Below are 15,897 nucleotides of genomic sequence, written 5' to 3'. Positions count from 1 at the left end.
TGTCGGCTTCGTGGATCCTGACAATGTTATAATATTAGTAGGTTAAAAAAATTTAAGTACTAGATTTGAAGACGGATTTTGCAGTACACGCAAGTGCATAGCAAATTGCATATTATTGTTGAATTCAATAAAAGTAAAGATGTACCACTTAGCAGGTACCAGAAGAATAATTTAAAAAAACACAGAAAAAGTCTTTGTAAACAACCAAATCAAACACAAAAATTTGTAGATATAATTTTAGATTTAGATGTCAGGTCACAAACCAATTTGAATCTATATAACTATATTCTTTAACTTTTCATCCATAATACAATAAGTATTACAATAAGCCAAAAGACAACCGGCTATAACAGAATCTATAAAAAGACATACTTCGCCAAGTGGCTAAAAATCAACAAAACGAAAACAAAACGGTTAATATTAACCTTCGCAGTGACCATTACATAAAACGGCATTCAGACGCACGGGAGCAACACGCGAGCAGATAGGATCTGCGCGGGAGTCGAACCTGGACCTAATTAGCGCCCGCCGGCGACCAGATAGCCCTTACGCCTTTATTTAGTCGCTAAGACGGCGTCCACAATATTCAGATTGTGCAAGTGATCTATGTGGAAATTTTAGGGATGACCAGTGTAAAACAAATAATATTGCAGAAGGTAAAATGAAACGGCGAGATCTTTCGGAACATAAAGAAAAGAAGCTTAAAGACGGGTGGACGAAGGTGGACAACATTTGATTATAAAATGAGATAAATGATTTGGAAGATTTTCTTCTTTGTATTATATTTCTGGGAAGAAATTATAATAATTTAGAATATGATGTGAAAAAGCATATGTGAAGATGTAATTTCTCAATAAATGTTTTGACTTAGATTCATGGATTTTCTGTCATTGAAAAGTTATCTGATCTCTCTAAACTCAGTTTATGATCTGTTTTCTTTTTAGTTACTTATTTTACATCGTCATCTGATTTACATGTGAAATTATTTTCAGTGTAATCGGAAACTGCTGATATGGGTATAGGAATAATGGCGTAAACTTTTATTTTTAATATTAATCCTAACCCTAACTGGTTGTGGTAGCATGTTGTGATGGTCATCCTGATTATCTATTTATAATTAAATAGATAAATAAGAAAATAAATATGAAATACGATTTGACTGAACAAGCCCAATGTGAACCCGTCCTCACTGTAGCATGGCCGCAAATATTGTATTATGTGTTGCTATAACTTGGCCCATTGTATGAACCGACCATATATGAAGATTCTCAATTTGTTTTTGCGGATCGCATTTAAATAAATCCATACAAAATGGATGAAAATACTCTGTACATTTTTTATCCCTCATCACGTGCGTCCTAGTCTGCCACGTTTTACGGAAGTTGTATGAAAATCTTCTATCTCACTTGATTGGTTTTCTTGGTCTTTGTTTTGTACTTTGTTTGGTCTACGTTTTTATTTTTAAACAGCATAGCACAGTCATAAAATCTCGTATCAATGTGAGTGATTACTGTCTATGTTGCGCATATTAAACCACCACTGGATATAAAAGCGATCGTCTCAAATGAGCGGATGTGCTCAATTTTGTATTTAATTTCTTATGTAAATTGATCTATTTATTGATACATTGATTTATTACCACGCATAATTAATTATTGTTATTAAAAATAACACAGTACGTAAAGTTACATTTGATTTTGCGCGTCGCGGGAAACTCAAATAGAGCCATTTCTTTCTTTCTTTTTCATTTTGCCTTTCAAATTGCTTTCATTCTTAACCCTCTGGTTTTTATTTTATTTATTCCACAATAGCATCATAATAGTATATCTCTGATTTAGAATACTTGATTGCATCGGGCCGGCTTACAAAGATAAAACTGCCCACTTATTCGGTTTATACTATAGCAGCACTATAATAAAATGAAGAGAATGTGTTTTATGAATATCAGGGTTAGTTTTTAGAAATCCTCCGAGAGATATAAGAACAGTATTCAGCCTCTCTGACCCCCAGATCTCTCACGATGATCGTGAATCTATTGTCCATATCAATAGGTCTAATGATTTGAAGTATCATGCGATAAAATCATCGTCTTTTTATGAGCCTTATAAGGGGTACATGTTTGGTGATACTGGAAAAATAAGTGTGCACAATTTGAGATAAACTTTACATTGTCGATTAAAATCCTTGACTGATTATAAGCAATAACAGTATTCCCAAAGAGGCGTGATGTCCGGCAGATGGTAAGTCTCAAAATTTAAGGTATATTTCGTAAGCGAACTCTTAGCTTCAGGGCGTCACAGCTGTCGTCCGAATACAACCAGAAATACGCTCAAATGAGAGAGGTATATAGAATTTATTCACCTATACTATCTTATCCGTTTTAATAATCTGGCCCATATAACAATCTTACAATGTATCTGCATTATGGTATGTAATATCTGGTTGTAAAACTGTAATCCGCGGTAATTCATGGTACAAATGTACCTCTTCATCGAGCTTTTACTTTCTAAACTTTGAGCACATTATGTTGAAGATAGTAATTAAAACATTACCTTTTTGATTTGAGAAATATTGTTAATTTTCTGTCGGCAAATTTTAAATTTAAATTGAACTTATTGTATGTATTTACAGATTTTGTCGAATTCAATAGTCTCTTAGTCAAGTAACTTTTTTGTAATAATTTCACTTGCAAAGGGCTCATATTTGAATACGTATAGTCTTAGGTATTTCAGAAATTGTTTAAAACTTACTAGTGAAGTCTCCACCACAAACAGTTCTAATGCTATTTGCGAATAAACGTGTGAATCATGAGTCAACACCACAACAATACATTGTAACATGTGATTTAGCGGCTTCTATCATAAACTTGCACTTACCAATGACTTTTACAACTTCTTACAGCTCCAACTTTCCTTTCTTGCACGTCTTCAAAGATTAAAGTCATGAATTACCTACCTTTATCTGTTAGAATATCAGACCTTTTATTGTATCTTCTGCTGCATTTATCTCTTTACAGACATTTACCGTCACTTCAATGCAAGCGCAAAATTTATTGATTTACTACTTTTTATTTCCTCCCATAACCTGCTCGTTGATATCTTGTACATTTTTCATTATATCATATTCGCAATCCATTGCTTCATCTGCACCGCCTGCAGCCGTCGCATTTTCTTTATCAACTATCTACGGATGATCAACATTGCAATTTAAATCAACCTGAACGCGGCAAGATTGAGCCCTTTTTATTTATCATGCGGCAGCCATTTTAAAATTGTTGTGTTTTTTAATTGTGATGCTATCGGGCGTGAGAAAAATGGCGTGGAATATGTGATCATATATTTTGTTAGTCATATAATTTAGCTATGGGAGATTTATTTGATAAAATAAATCATGTGATAGGTGATGCAGCGGCATCAGCGTTAGTTTTATACATCTGGGTATAAGTAGGTGTATCAGGTTCTGATTCCAGTACTTTTTATCTGAGCGTATTCCTGCTTCTTTGGCAGTTAAGCGTTATTTGCATATTGCCGTATTATTTGCTTCTTTAGCAGTTAAGCGTTAGCGCTCGAGGTCCGCTTTCTTACTTTTTCTATTTCACTTTACTCGATCTTCTACGTCCCTAGTTATCAGCCCATTGTCATATTCTGTTCTGATTTCAATTTCTTAACCTTAATTCATTAGCGCAATATTAATTTTCCCTTTATCTTTGTTTCAGGTAACTACACCGCTTTATGTTCTTCAAACTACGAAACAAGTTAAAAGGTAGTACTTCATTCATTCGTTTGAGTTTAGATTTTGACTGCTGTATCTGAGCATTTTTCATACTGAATAGGGACGACTTTCTAAGCTGTCAAATCAGCGTGTCATGTGTAATATGAGTTATATAACATTTTAAATTGTATTGTTAACCCCTGGTACGTTTAGAGTAAAAACTGTTAAGTGTTTATATAAGGTCAAAAAGGTTAAATGTTGTCTTCAACAAGAATAAATAAATATATTAGGACAAATCAAACAGATTGAGCTAGCCCCAAAGTAAGTTAGAGACTTGTGTTATGGGATACTAATTCAACGACACTATATTTTATAACAAATACATAATGATGATATAGATAAACATCCAAGACCCGGGCCAATCAGAAAAAAAACATTTTCCGTCATGACCCGACCGGGGTTCGAACCCGGGACCTCTCGCTTCAGTGGCAAGAACTTTACCACTGCGCCACCGAGGTCGTTAATAAGTTGATAAGTAATATCAGAAGCATGTTGCCAATCAGCGCAACATACTTCTGTGATGATGATAAGCTTAAAATCCTATTGGCTAATTTTTACGATAGTTTTAATGATCACACTTTTGATGCAGTTGTATTTCAACACTGATATAAACCTGATCTTTAAAACCACGCCGACATAAATACAATATATAGAAGAGATGCCATGATTCTACATTCCTAATGATGCTATAAAAGAAATTTTAAATGTCAGCGGGTGTTTTCAATTTTATTGTTATAATAAACTAGCAGCCTATCCCGGCTTTGCTCAGTTAAAACTATAATAAATTATAAACCTATATCTTCCTCAGAAATCACACTATGAAAACCGTACTAAAATCCGGGATTTATTTATTTATTATTTATTTATTTATGTTCACAACATAACAATGTAAATATAAAACTTACAAGTAAGAAACTAAGTACAAAGGTACTACTTATTTCTATAGGAATTTCTTCCAGTAGACCCGCGACAGAAGAATGGGGAAAAAGAGGCATTGGCGTGTACAAAAAGAAAAGATAATAAACTTAAATATTTTATATAATGCATATAATATATAAAATATTTATAAGAACTATATATAATAAACTTAATATATATATACTTTACCTTTACCTTACTTCTAGATCTATCTATAGAAACCCTTTAAGGATTAAGGAACATCTCCTTTCTGTTTCATCCTTATATATATGTAAGAAACAGAAAGGAGATGTTCCTTAATTCTTTTCTTAAAGGGTTTCTATAGATAGATCTAGAAGTAAGGATTCAGAGAGTATCTACATCTGTCCATGCTAATAATATTCCCACGACAGTAACTAAAGATTTCAATACAGTAATATGGGATGGTGAATAGGGTAAATAAATTAATAAAGGTCGAGTGACCAAGAAAAAAGACATAGATGAACAACGACCCAGATTGCCGAATTTGACATTTATTCGCGACAATGATAAAGTTGTTCTATTTGAAAACTCCACCCACATTTATTTGGTGACCTCAAAATGTGAAATATTAATAATCTCTGTTATTATTGCGAGCTGTCGATCTCAATTGGCCCGAAATTACACCATTTCATACTCAATGGCGCTGCATGTGCTTTCAAAGTTTAAGACACCAACACACTATACCAGTATAACACTAAGACGCAGCGAAAACAGTCTTTTCTTCTCACACAATTGTAAAAGTCAATCAAAATACGTCTTTTACTAGAAATTTTTATTTTTAATGCAGTATTTCTATAATTTTTTAACGGTATCGCGGTAAATCCTTCGGTGTACTAAAATGGCTAATGATTTAGACCCTTTTTTATCACTTTCTGATAAAGTATCTGATAGATGTAATAGATAGAGTTGAAACTTATATTTCACAAGTACAGACATATCTGGCCAATCACATCAGGTAGATTTATCTAGCTGTTAGTTTATCTGGCAGATTACAGTATCCATATTAATATAAATATATCAGAAAGTGGTGAAACAGACCCTACGAGTATATAATGGTTGAGTCTAGTGTGTGAAGTAGTCTTAACAAAGTTACTGTTATTAAGATTGGGCACAAGATAATGGCTCTTTTATTTTCATTCAATTTCTTTGTTATTGAATTGAAAGCGAAACATGGTAATTCGTTTTTTATATACACAATTGCTAATATAGCTGTGTTTTTTTTTGGTCCGTCTGTGATTTTGTTTTGTATTTGCTACGTTATAAGTAAATTAAAGTATTTTTCATAGAACTAAATTGAAAAAAATCTGATTAATGAATAATAAAAATTCTGATAATGTTACGATAAGTATTTTTTGAAGTGAAAACTTTTTTAGACGCGTTGTACACTTTTTGTGATGGATAAAAAAATGTTAATCTCGTGTCAGGACACGTGACCTGATCGAAAATTCGTAAGATGTCGAAAATGCACAACAAAATAAAAATTAATATTCAAGTTTTCAGTTCTGCCGACACGTCCGGAGTGCAACCCGGTTTTTTTTCTAGCTATTTAAGTCCCACTGCTGGACAAAAGCTTCTCCCGATTTGTTCCACGCATTCCTCTCCTTGAACAGGGAAAGAAGAAGGCCTAGGACGAGATGGTATGACTTTAAAAAATCTACAAAAAGTAAAGGAAGTCAAGTTTTAAAAGAATATATTTTTTTAAAGGCTATTAAGCCTTTAAAAAAATATATACTGACGCGGGCATTGCGCACAATTAATATCGTGGCTAATGATCTGGACCTATTTTGTTGCTCTTTGAATGATTTCAGAAGAATTGGACTATATGTGATTTGCTACAGATTACAATAGGCTCATTCTAACGCATTAGGTAATAACCTGTAATGTTAGATGTAAGAAATGTTAATAAATAAGTAAAAAAAAAATTACGTAGCTTTCAAGCTAATATTAACACCCACTTTACCCTGCTTTACTAAGCAGGGTACACTAACCTAAGCTTTAATTCATAAGATAAGGGTAGGACCACACTACAACCATGTTTGGATTACATTTTGAAAATCGCATAAGAATGTTCAAAATCTTACTCTCTATTTAAAGTGGCAAACCTCACTTTTCAACAACAAGATGTGAAGCCATTTACTCTAATTGCTTCCTAACTTGAAGTGTGTCATAAAAACTGAAGAACTCAAAAAGTTGGTAACCAGGTGATGAATGAAACCTGTTTATATTTAAAGTACACAATCTACTTGAATTCAAGGCAAAATTCACCACTATTACGGCCGCATAGATATCACCGATGATTTTACTTGCAGTTCACTATATGTACAAGGTATTGTGATGGTATTGTTTCTATATTTTTTATTGCATTATTCAATTAATCATGTCAATCAATTAAACCCGCGTTAATGCTTATGATGTCAATTAAATATCCCACAGACTAAGAAACCATAACAGAAGAAAAGAAGATCCTCTTTCGTCCCTAGGTTATGTTATGTTATGTTATGTATATGTTTAGAATTTCACCACTTGGAAATTTTCCTATCTTGACAGTTTACGATGACAAACTTGACATTTAACAATTGACAAAAACAATGACAATTCCATACTTTTACTTTAAAAACGCTGATTGGATTTTATAACAATATACGAGGTAGTGAACAGTCTCCGGTGTTAGACTTGGGGATTGTACCACGCATCGCCCTTCGTTTGATTCGAAATTAGTCTGATAAACTTCAGTAATATTGTTCTACCCAGCACATTGTTCTACATAGTGGAAAACCTGAGCAAGTCGTGGAACCAGTCGACAATGCATAAACTAGCACGATTACTTATTTTCAAGTGATTTACGGGACGCGCGCCTGTGGTCAGTAACGGGCCAGAGCAAGTCGGTGGTTGTTGTTGACGAGACCTTAAGGGCCCTTGTCTATCTGACCAACGTGATCTACCCGATTATTCACAAAAAGTTGAAACACACATAAGCTAAATTATGTTTTGTCTATTTTTAAATTAGCAAATTATCTTTGTCCAAATGACATAACCCACAATACATCTGCTACAAACTTCAGTATCCAAATTTGCCTTCTGCGTGCATCAACAATCACTGTATTGTATGTGACCATGCGTCTGCGCATCCCACACACCTTATTAACAGAACTAACACACATACAGTGTCCTTATAGGCTTCTACTGAGCATAGACTATGCAATATGAATAATTTAGTAGATCCATAAGTCTAGTATTATCAGTTGTAGTCTAGATTTGTTAATGAAGACAAATCTATCAAGCTTTAGCTAAGTAGGACAAACATGGTTCTTGCAGTTTTTACTAGTTTTTCTTCAGAAAAGTTATAAATGTAAGACGGCGTGAATAAATCTTGAAGAGTGGTTGCAGTGACATCAAGATGAAGTTAAATATTAATTTTATTATTTTAATTTACATTTATAACTGTATAAATATTTACGGACGACCAGCACCGTGGCTCACACCACGGCATATGCTGAGCGGAAGCCGTTTTGTCTCAAGCATTACATTTGTTTGTATTTGTACTGTGCTGTATGTACTAATATGTTTGAGATAAACGTTTTTTTTTTCTTTCTTTTATTCAAATACAAAACCCACTTAGATAATAGGAAAGACGATTTTAAAATTCTAATTGGTGTGCTATAATAGCCATGTTGATAAATACGCATTCTTCTTAAAATTTCATTTTTTTGAGTCTTCAACAAGTATTCTATAAGGAAACTAATAGTAGGTAGTAAATAGTTTAAAACTACAACAACAATTGAATGGGCTTAGATGCACTACCGTACTATCTCTATTTAAGCGAATGGTTGATTACCATTACCATTTGTGAATATATTTTTGTAATTTTGAGCAATAACCTTTCAAATAAATAAATAGGTTGCTTAACATGACGATCTCGGTGGCGCAGTGGTAAAGAGCTTGCCTCAGGTCCTGGGTTCGATCCCCGGTCGGGTCATGATGGAAAATGATCTTTTTCTGATTAGCCCGGGTCTTGGATGTTTATCTGTATATGTATTTGTTATAAAATATAGTATCGTTGAGCTAGTATCCCATAATACAAGTCTCGAACTTACTTTGGGGCTAGCTAAATCTGTGTGATTTGTCCTAATATGTTTATTTATTTATTTATAACGTACCATTTATACTTCGGACGTCGTGTTACAACGACCTGTGGGCATCAAGCGATGGTTTAAAATTATGCGAAAGTTTAAAATTAGTTAAATAAATATATGTTTCAAAACCTGACAATTCTCACTAGGTACTCGAATGTATTACATAAAGCGAGCCGTCTTTACTTGTTCCATGTGTACAGTTGATACATTTCCGATGTCTACGAACCAACAGGTATCATATCTCACAGTCACTGGAATCAGACTGGCCCTGGTCGTGACGGGTACGATTCGTGATTCCAGTTGAATTACACATCTGTTGCTGCACTGAGCTATTCTCTAACGGGGACTCAATATAAAAATTTTTCAACAATACATTTTTTGGAACACTGCACTTAATGTATCTAGTATAATAATGCAAGATTTTGTGATTGTAATAGAATATACGAATGCGCTCCTCATATATTTTGAGTCCAAACTTCATTGCAGAGCAAATCAATAAACACAAAAACATCGATCATTACAATTTCTATTAAAATAGAAGGATAGAATAACATTGGCTATCTACCGCAACCGGTTCCATTGCCTATTCAGCAAATATACTATCTATCACCAAACCTCAGGAAGCGAATCGTGATTCCGTTTGAATTGCTCATGCATTATATTTGTAATTCAATTTAGTTTGCAATTGTATTACCACAATACCAATTTATATACAATACATTGTTGTATTTAAGTTAAAGCTTTCTCCCATAACCTTTTCTTTATTTATTTACGAGTTTTTCAGTGTCTGTCCTAGTTTGTCCACGTCAAAATTTATTGATTGAATCTAATGGATTCAAAAATCTTGTTACTTCATTTCCTATTTGCCCATTAATGAGTATTTGTGTCTTCTCTTATGCTGTTTGTATATGTATAATTGTGCATGTTTGATCTAATTGGACTAATGAATGGACTTGAGTACAGTTAAGTTAACCTAGATTATGACTTATTGAATACACAAAACATATATTTTACTAACAAATTGGAACAGAAAACAAAAGCAATGAAGTGTGCGTCAATGACTGTAGGTTCAGTGTTACTTTGGACAAAATGCCTTGGTTTTCAGTCAGTCATCGCTTTCTGAACATTGGACTAATCTGTTGTCTCGATTTCGACTTTTCTTTATGTTTTTCTTCGTTTCGTCAATTCGTTCTCAATACGGCCGCTGCTAAATCGAGTCACGATCCGCCTGCACCTCCCCGTGGTAGCATCTGGTTTATTATTTTTATGATTGCCTTGATTACGGCACATGATGTCGGTGTTGAGGCCTAGGGTTGGCAGAGATACAAATAAAACTAAAATAAACAGGTACTTCAAAAATTAAAAATAGGTAAATAACATTATTTTGAAAGACTAAGTCATAAACACTAGGTGCTGTGTTTATAAATATTTTTATGATAAAAATATGATATTTGTAAGATATCTATCTTACGTACGTACGTACGTACGTACATATAAATTTAGTTAAATACTTAAATAAATTTAGTTTTACACGTCTATTTTACTTAAATAAGTTTTTTTTTTAATTTAGTTAATTTACTTAAATAAATTTAGTTTTACACGTCTATATAGAACTTTTTACCCAATTTGTTTATCGTATTTAATAGTGTATATATTTTTTGGTTTTTACTTTCTATCATATGGTGACCCTATGTAACATATTTCATCGCATGCCTCGGTATGCGTTTCAATTTTCAACACTTGTATCCCAGCTTATCAGTGATCAATGTACTGTTTCATTAACTCTGTAATTATCTTCATTACGACTGAGTTACTTACGCCGCTGCCAAAAGGAGGGTAATGTCTTCAGAAATCAAAGTTTCGGCCATGATCTCTCCCATAAATGTTTCTTTCTACTGGAAGAATTTTTTGTAGAAGTAAGTAATTCTTACTTTTGTACTTCGTTTCCTATTTTTATACACATTGTACGCTGCTATAATGTTGATGAATGAGTACAGTGGATTTAAAATGCTTATTTACGACCCAATTCGTCCATAGGGATGGTGTTTAATTGAAATGTATTTCAGCCATTAGTAAAATCGTCAGATTTCTATGGCAGCACGTTTCCCAGGTGAAAAGGTTACTTGCCTTTCCTTCATAAGACTGGTCGCCTGAAGGAATGTACCGTCTAGCGGCTGAAGTCTTATGCAGACTAGTTTTATTACTATGGTTTTCTTCTACTGGAAGTTGGTGATGAATGACTTATAATAATGATATACAAATTCAATTGGCACGTCTAGGATTCGAATCTGGGACCTTATTGTCAACCCCTGACTAGTACCACTTCACTGAGAAGCAATTATTAAAGCAAAGCATAGAAAGTCGTTAAAAATTTACATTCAACTCGATTGCATTCGATGGTAATTTGTACACTTCCTGTATATAAAATGACAAGTCTACTAATACAAATAAATGGCGCTCATAAAATATAAGAAACACGTCTAACGGCGCACCAGTTTACCTATTTCCATCGAGAAATAATTAAAAATGTGTGTCACTCGATCAATTAAATCGAATTGCCTTGAACTTGAAATTGAAAAAGTGTTTTAATCGGAAATGGGTCTGGTAAAGGCGATATCCACTGCTGCGTAAGATATCACGTATAATATTATTTTTGTTAGAAACTATTACAGTATTCCATTACACAATGTATTCACAGTTGACTAAATCGCCAATGGTGGCAGCTATAATCTAATTCTAGTCAACTGTGACCACATTTTATTATAGTAATCTACTTACACATTTTAGTATAGTATTAGTTGTGTATTTGTCCTTTATTTTAATGGTTTACTGTATCATAAATGTATATTGTGTGTCCTCGATATAAATAAACAGTTTACCTATCTATCTATCTAAACTATAACAGTTTGTAATAAAATTATTTGTATATAGTGTGGCACAATCTGTTATTTTTTTTTTACTTTGTAAATAATTTTGAATCTTTGTGGCCTTTGATTGGTAAAAGATCGCCAACCGCTGTTACATTAAAAAAAAGCATCGATTAAATTAGAAAAAAATGTAACGACATTAATTTTCGCTTCTCGGTAATATTTTTCATCGATTTTACCTCCGAGACACGATCTGTCTTGTCTTTGTTTCATCTGTGAATGCAATATTTGTTATTATATTTACGATCATAAGTATTCCACATTCCATACTATCATTTCCACATATGAGGTGTTATTTTTATTTCTTGTGAAATGCAATATTTGTGCTATAATATGTAAACCTACATCAATGGGTATACACCCTATAATTTAGCCTTATCTAAACCAGCTCTCTAAGCTTCGACTTAATTTCCATTGGCCTTTACAATAATTATCACCACGGCAATCAGTCATGATAACAAGAGATATATTAACCATTTATCAACATGAATCCTACAAGTTAGAAATTCAAATGTATGGATTTGTTCAGGTGCATACTTTAAGATGTAATGATTTTATATTTCTTTTATCTATGGATTTTGTCCAGTAACAAAACGCTTACTGTTTAAAATGGAATCCAATTAAAGTATTTTACTCTTATATGGGAATTCGAAGGTATTAGAATTTTGAATTAAATTTTATGAGTACGGGAGTGTTTGACATAGTGGTTTAGAATTAACTGTCCTTGAATGTATGAAGAAGAAGTGTATTTGTTATACATAATTGCCTTAACTGACACAGTGTGCAAGACTAGATAAATATCAGTTGAGTTTTGAAGTATTTTGGATAAATTGATATTATAAAGATTTAGATCTCGGGCTTCGTGGCTTCTCGAACAAACGGCACATGCGAAGATATGATATTCAAATTCAAATGATTTATTCAGAAATTAGACCTTCACAGGCACTTTTTCGCGTCAATTTTTATATTAAATAGAGAGAATAGAAAGAAAATGTATTTTATATTTGGATAGATAATGAATTCAGCGCATTTGAAATTCATAGAGCAAGAAGTACCAAGGATGTTAATAATGGTTTCATTAAAGATAGATCAATAATTGTTAGTTTGTAGTGCGCAGGTGTCGAGCTCTTGCGATCTGCTACACCTGCTTGTCTATTTATACGTCTTACATCATTATTACAAAATATATTGATAAAACATAATAATATGTAAACAAAAAAGACTATTATTTCATTGAAGTCATACCGTACTTTAATGATTCATATCAGATATTTTTCATAGATCAAACTGTAGTGCGCTTAATCGTGAAACTTCTAAGACAAAAATCACTCATAAACTACACGAGATTACGATGTCAAGCTATTCTGAGCTCGATCAGCGGCCATCAAGATCGTAACTTATTAAAATCGATAAATTCAATCTCGGACTTTCTACTAATTAAAGGCCAGCAGTACTAATTTATGGCAATTCAGTTTCGTAGCGTGACATATTTGCAGTGAAACCTGTTCAATAATAACATAAATAAAATTCAAATTTGAATAGTAAAGGGATGGTTTTCCTATCCTTGTCTGTTGCGTGTGGAAATCTATCTGCCGTTTCGCTTGTGACTACAGTCTTGCCGTCTATGGACTCAGTTGCGCATACGCTGTCGGAAGAACCAAGCGCGTTCGATTTTTTTAAAGTTTCGCGCGTTCTTTCAACTTTTACAATCCTGTGTTCCTTTTACAAATTGGAACTCACTATTGGGTGTGACAGTGTTATTCTTTAAAATAGTGTTATGACCAGTGACGAGTGGGGTTCACCCGTTGCTTAAAAAGTGATATCACAAAGGATTACAGTGTAGTCGGAAAACACGTGTGAACGTTGTTTTTGGTAAATGATTGTCTTGAACGTGGATGCGTTTACATAACCATAATCGTTAGAAACAACAACATATTAAATTATATGTCTCCGATCGTGTGAATCTATCGTTTTTCTCACTTTCACCGTTATGATGTTCTCTGATTGGAAGTTTGATCTTCAGATTAAACTGTATTAACATCTATGTAATTTATTACAACAATTTTGAAGGTTACACATTATATATTAACTTAATGTGTCAAATTATAAAAGTCGTATCACCAAGATTATCAAAAAGCAGGTACAATAGGATGATATATGATGAAGTTAATTATCTACTTAGTATTAACATTCAATCTTAGGTGACAATTTAGAATGTAGTATGTATGTTATATGCAAACTTTTAGCATTTCGATGAAATTCGTTATAAAGATAAAATGGAACACTTACCTTATTTTCCTGTATCAAAATTTCTATAGGAGTGGTACATCAATAGTTTCGATATGCAAAGTACTGCAGTTATTACATTGTTTTAGTCATCGTGTGGCCACCGGCCCAGACCCGGTCCTATAAAATTATCATTAAGATTCCTCGTCGATGGAATTGCAGTTTTTAATCATGATTTACAATCTTCGGCTTCTGTTTTAATGTAATTGGGTTTTCAGTTTAAAAAAACATCTAGATATCGGGCAAATTGACATAGCTGCATTTGCATTATCTTTAAAGCTAATAAAACGCAGCATGTATGTGGTTTCCGCCCTAATGGTACCATTCGAGGTGACTAAAGAGACAAAAAGCCATGACCAAAACGCCATGATAAGCAAAAATAGCATTCTGAAAGAAAGTTTCCCTCGAGTTTATATCAAAAAGGCGGCCGGTAAAAAACTCACAGTCAAGTCTTTAAAATTATAAGGTTTATTTTTTAAGTGAACCTCGAGCTTCGAATCGTTACAGGCGAAAATGAAAACGAGACCAGAAAATTGTAAACACAGTCTTATTTTTTTTGCAAAAAGCATTTCCGCTTCAACGTCTATTTTAATCTATAGGAGAAAGTAATTAACGCTATCTTTGGTATCGCAAATTCATTTATCTAATATATCTGGGCAATTTATAATGTGTCTAGCTTTCAAAGAATTATGCTCTCAGGAAAGATCGTGGGATAAAAATTCTGCATCAATCTTACAACGAACACGCCGTATGCAATTTTAATTGTAATTAAATTTTGATCATCATTCTCGCCAGTAACTTTATCAAATTGATCAACACAAAATCTGTAGTTATTTTAGTGTTATTTTTTCTAATAATTATTTCATAATTAGTATATTTGGTAAAGTTATAATAATAATCCTAAGATATAGGATAAGAATTAGAATCTCAATTAGAATTTGAATCATAAATGATGCGACTTGAATAAAATATACCACTAGTGTTAGAAATAACACAATCCAAAGGAAATAAAAGGAATGCATGCATTACTCGAAAGACTCGGATATTCAAAGAGGAGCTATCAGAGAATCATAAAACTATAATGCAATACTAAAAGAAAATCTGAAAAGATTTTTAGTATCGGTTTATAAGAAATTTAAAGCTTTATGCTAATAAATGGAAATATAATCATCTGATAGGAATTGAGAATTATAATCAAAAATAGATAATATAAATATTGATTGATTCTTGAAAATAAAATTTCTATAAGAAAAGTCAATAATGTTTGTTAAAGTGCCTATAAATAAGTAAGAGAAGTATTAAAAGAACATAATCATGCAATGGAATCAAATAAATGAATAAAACCTAAACACATATTTACGAGGTTTATAGGAAAATTTACAGAAATCTTTAGTTTTAGTTGAAACTATATATTCGCTTAGACAGGATGAATTTAGGTATTTAATAATGAAAGTTCTTGGTTGAAAATATCAAGTTTTTAAGCGGATTTTCTCCCTTCCTAATAGTTTATTTAGCGCTGTTTCACATATGCTAATAGAGGCTATGAAACACGTAGGCGAACAATCGACAGAGAAATTTCCGGAATACGACAATAGTCAATTTAAGAAAATTGTTCCATTGCTTATGGCACGCGCGTGCAACCTCGGAGAAGTGTGGAGGCAACAAAATGCAAACATTATTATTATGGGTGTCACAACGGTTGAAATAGGCGCTAATACAGTTCATAAACTTAAAACATAAGCTTTTACTTTTGCAATATCATATTTAAAGTCTTCGTAAAGGTATATCGTTAGGGATATACCTTTACGGGATGAGACAATACATAATTAATTGCAACAAAG

The 15,897-nt window shown here is 32.8% G+C and overlaps 1 protein-coding gene across 10 annotated transcripts in view; it reads left to right on the top strand.

The window, feature by feature from the left end:
• The window catches only part of LOC128677587 (protein prickle-like), a 293,975-nt gene that overhangs the window by 137,721 nt on the left and 140,357 nt on the right, over positions 1-15,897 (top strand). Inside the window, exon 1 of one of the 10 annotated variants that reach the window (XM_053758544.2) lies at positions 13,407-13,642. The exons of 8 other annotated variants lie outside the window; for them this stretch is intronic. The gene's annotated coding sequence lies outside the window, so the exon portion shown is untranslated. Of the gene's footprint in view, positions 1-13,406; positions 13,643-15,897 lie in introns of those variants that run through there. One more of the 10 variants, XM_053758545.2, reaches the window with a different exon arrangement.

This window comes from Plodia interpunctella, chromosome 18, assembly GCF_027563975.2.
Source record: "Plodia interpunctella isolate USDA-ARS_2022_Savannah chromosome 18, ilPloInte3.2, whole genome shotgun sequence".
Taxonomy (NCBI): Eukaryota; Metazoa; Arthropoda; class Insecta; order Lepidoptera; family Pyralidae; genus Plodia; species Plodia interpunctella.
The sequence above is the reverse complement of the archived record's forward strand: the minus strand, read 5'-3'. Positions and strand labels throughout refer to the sequence as shown.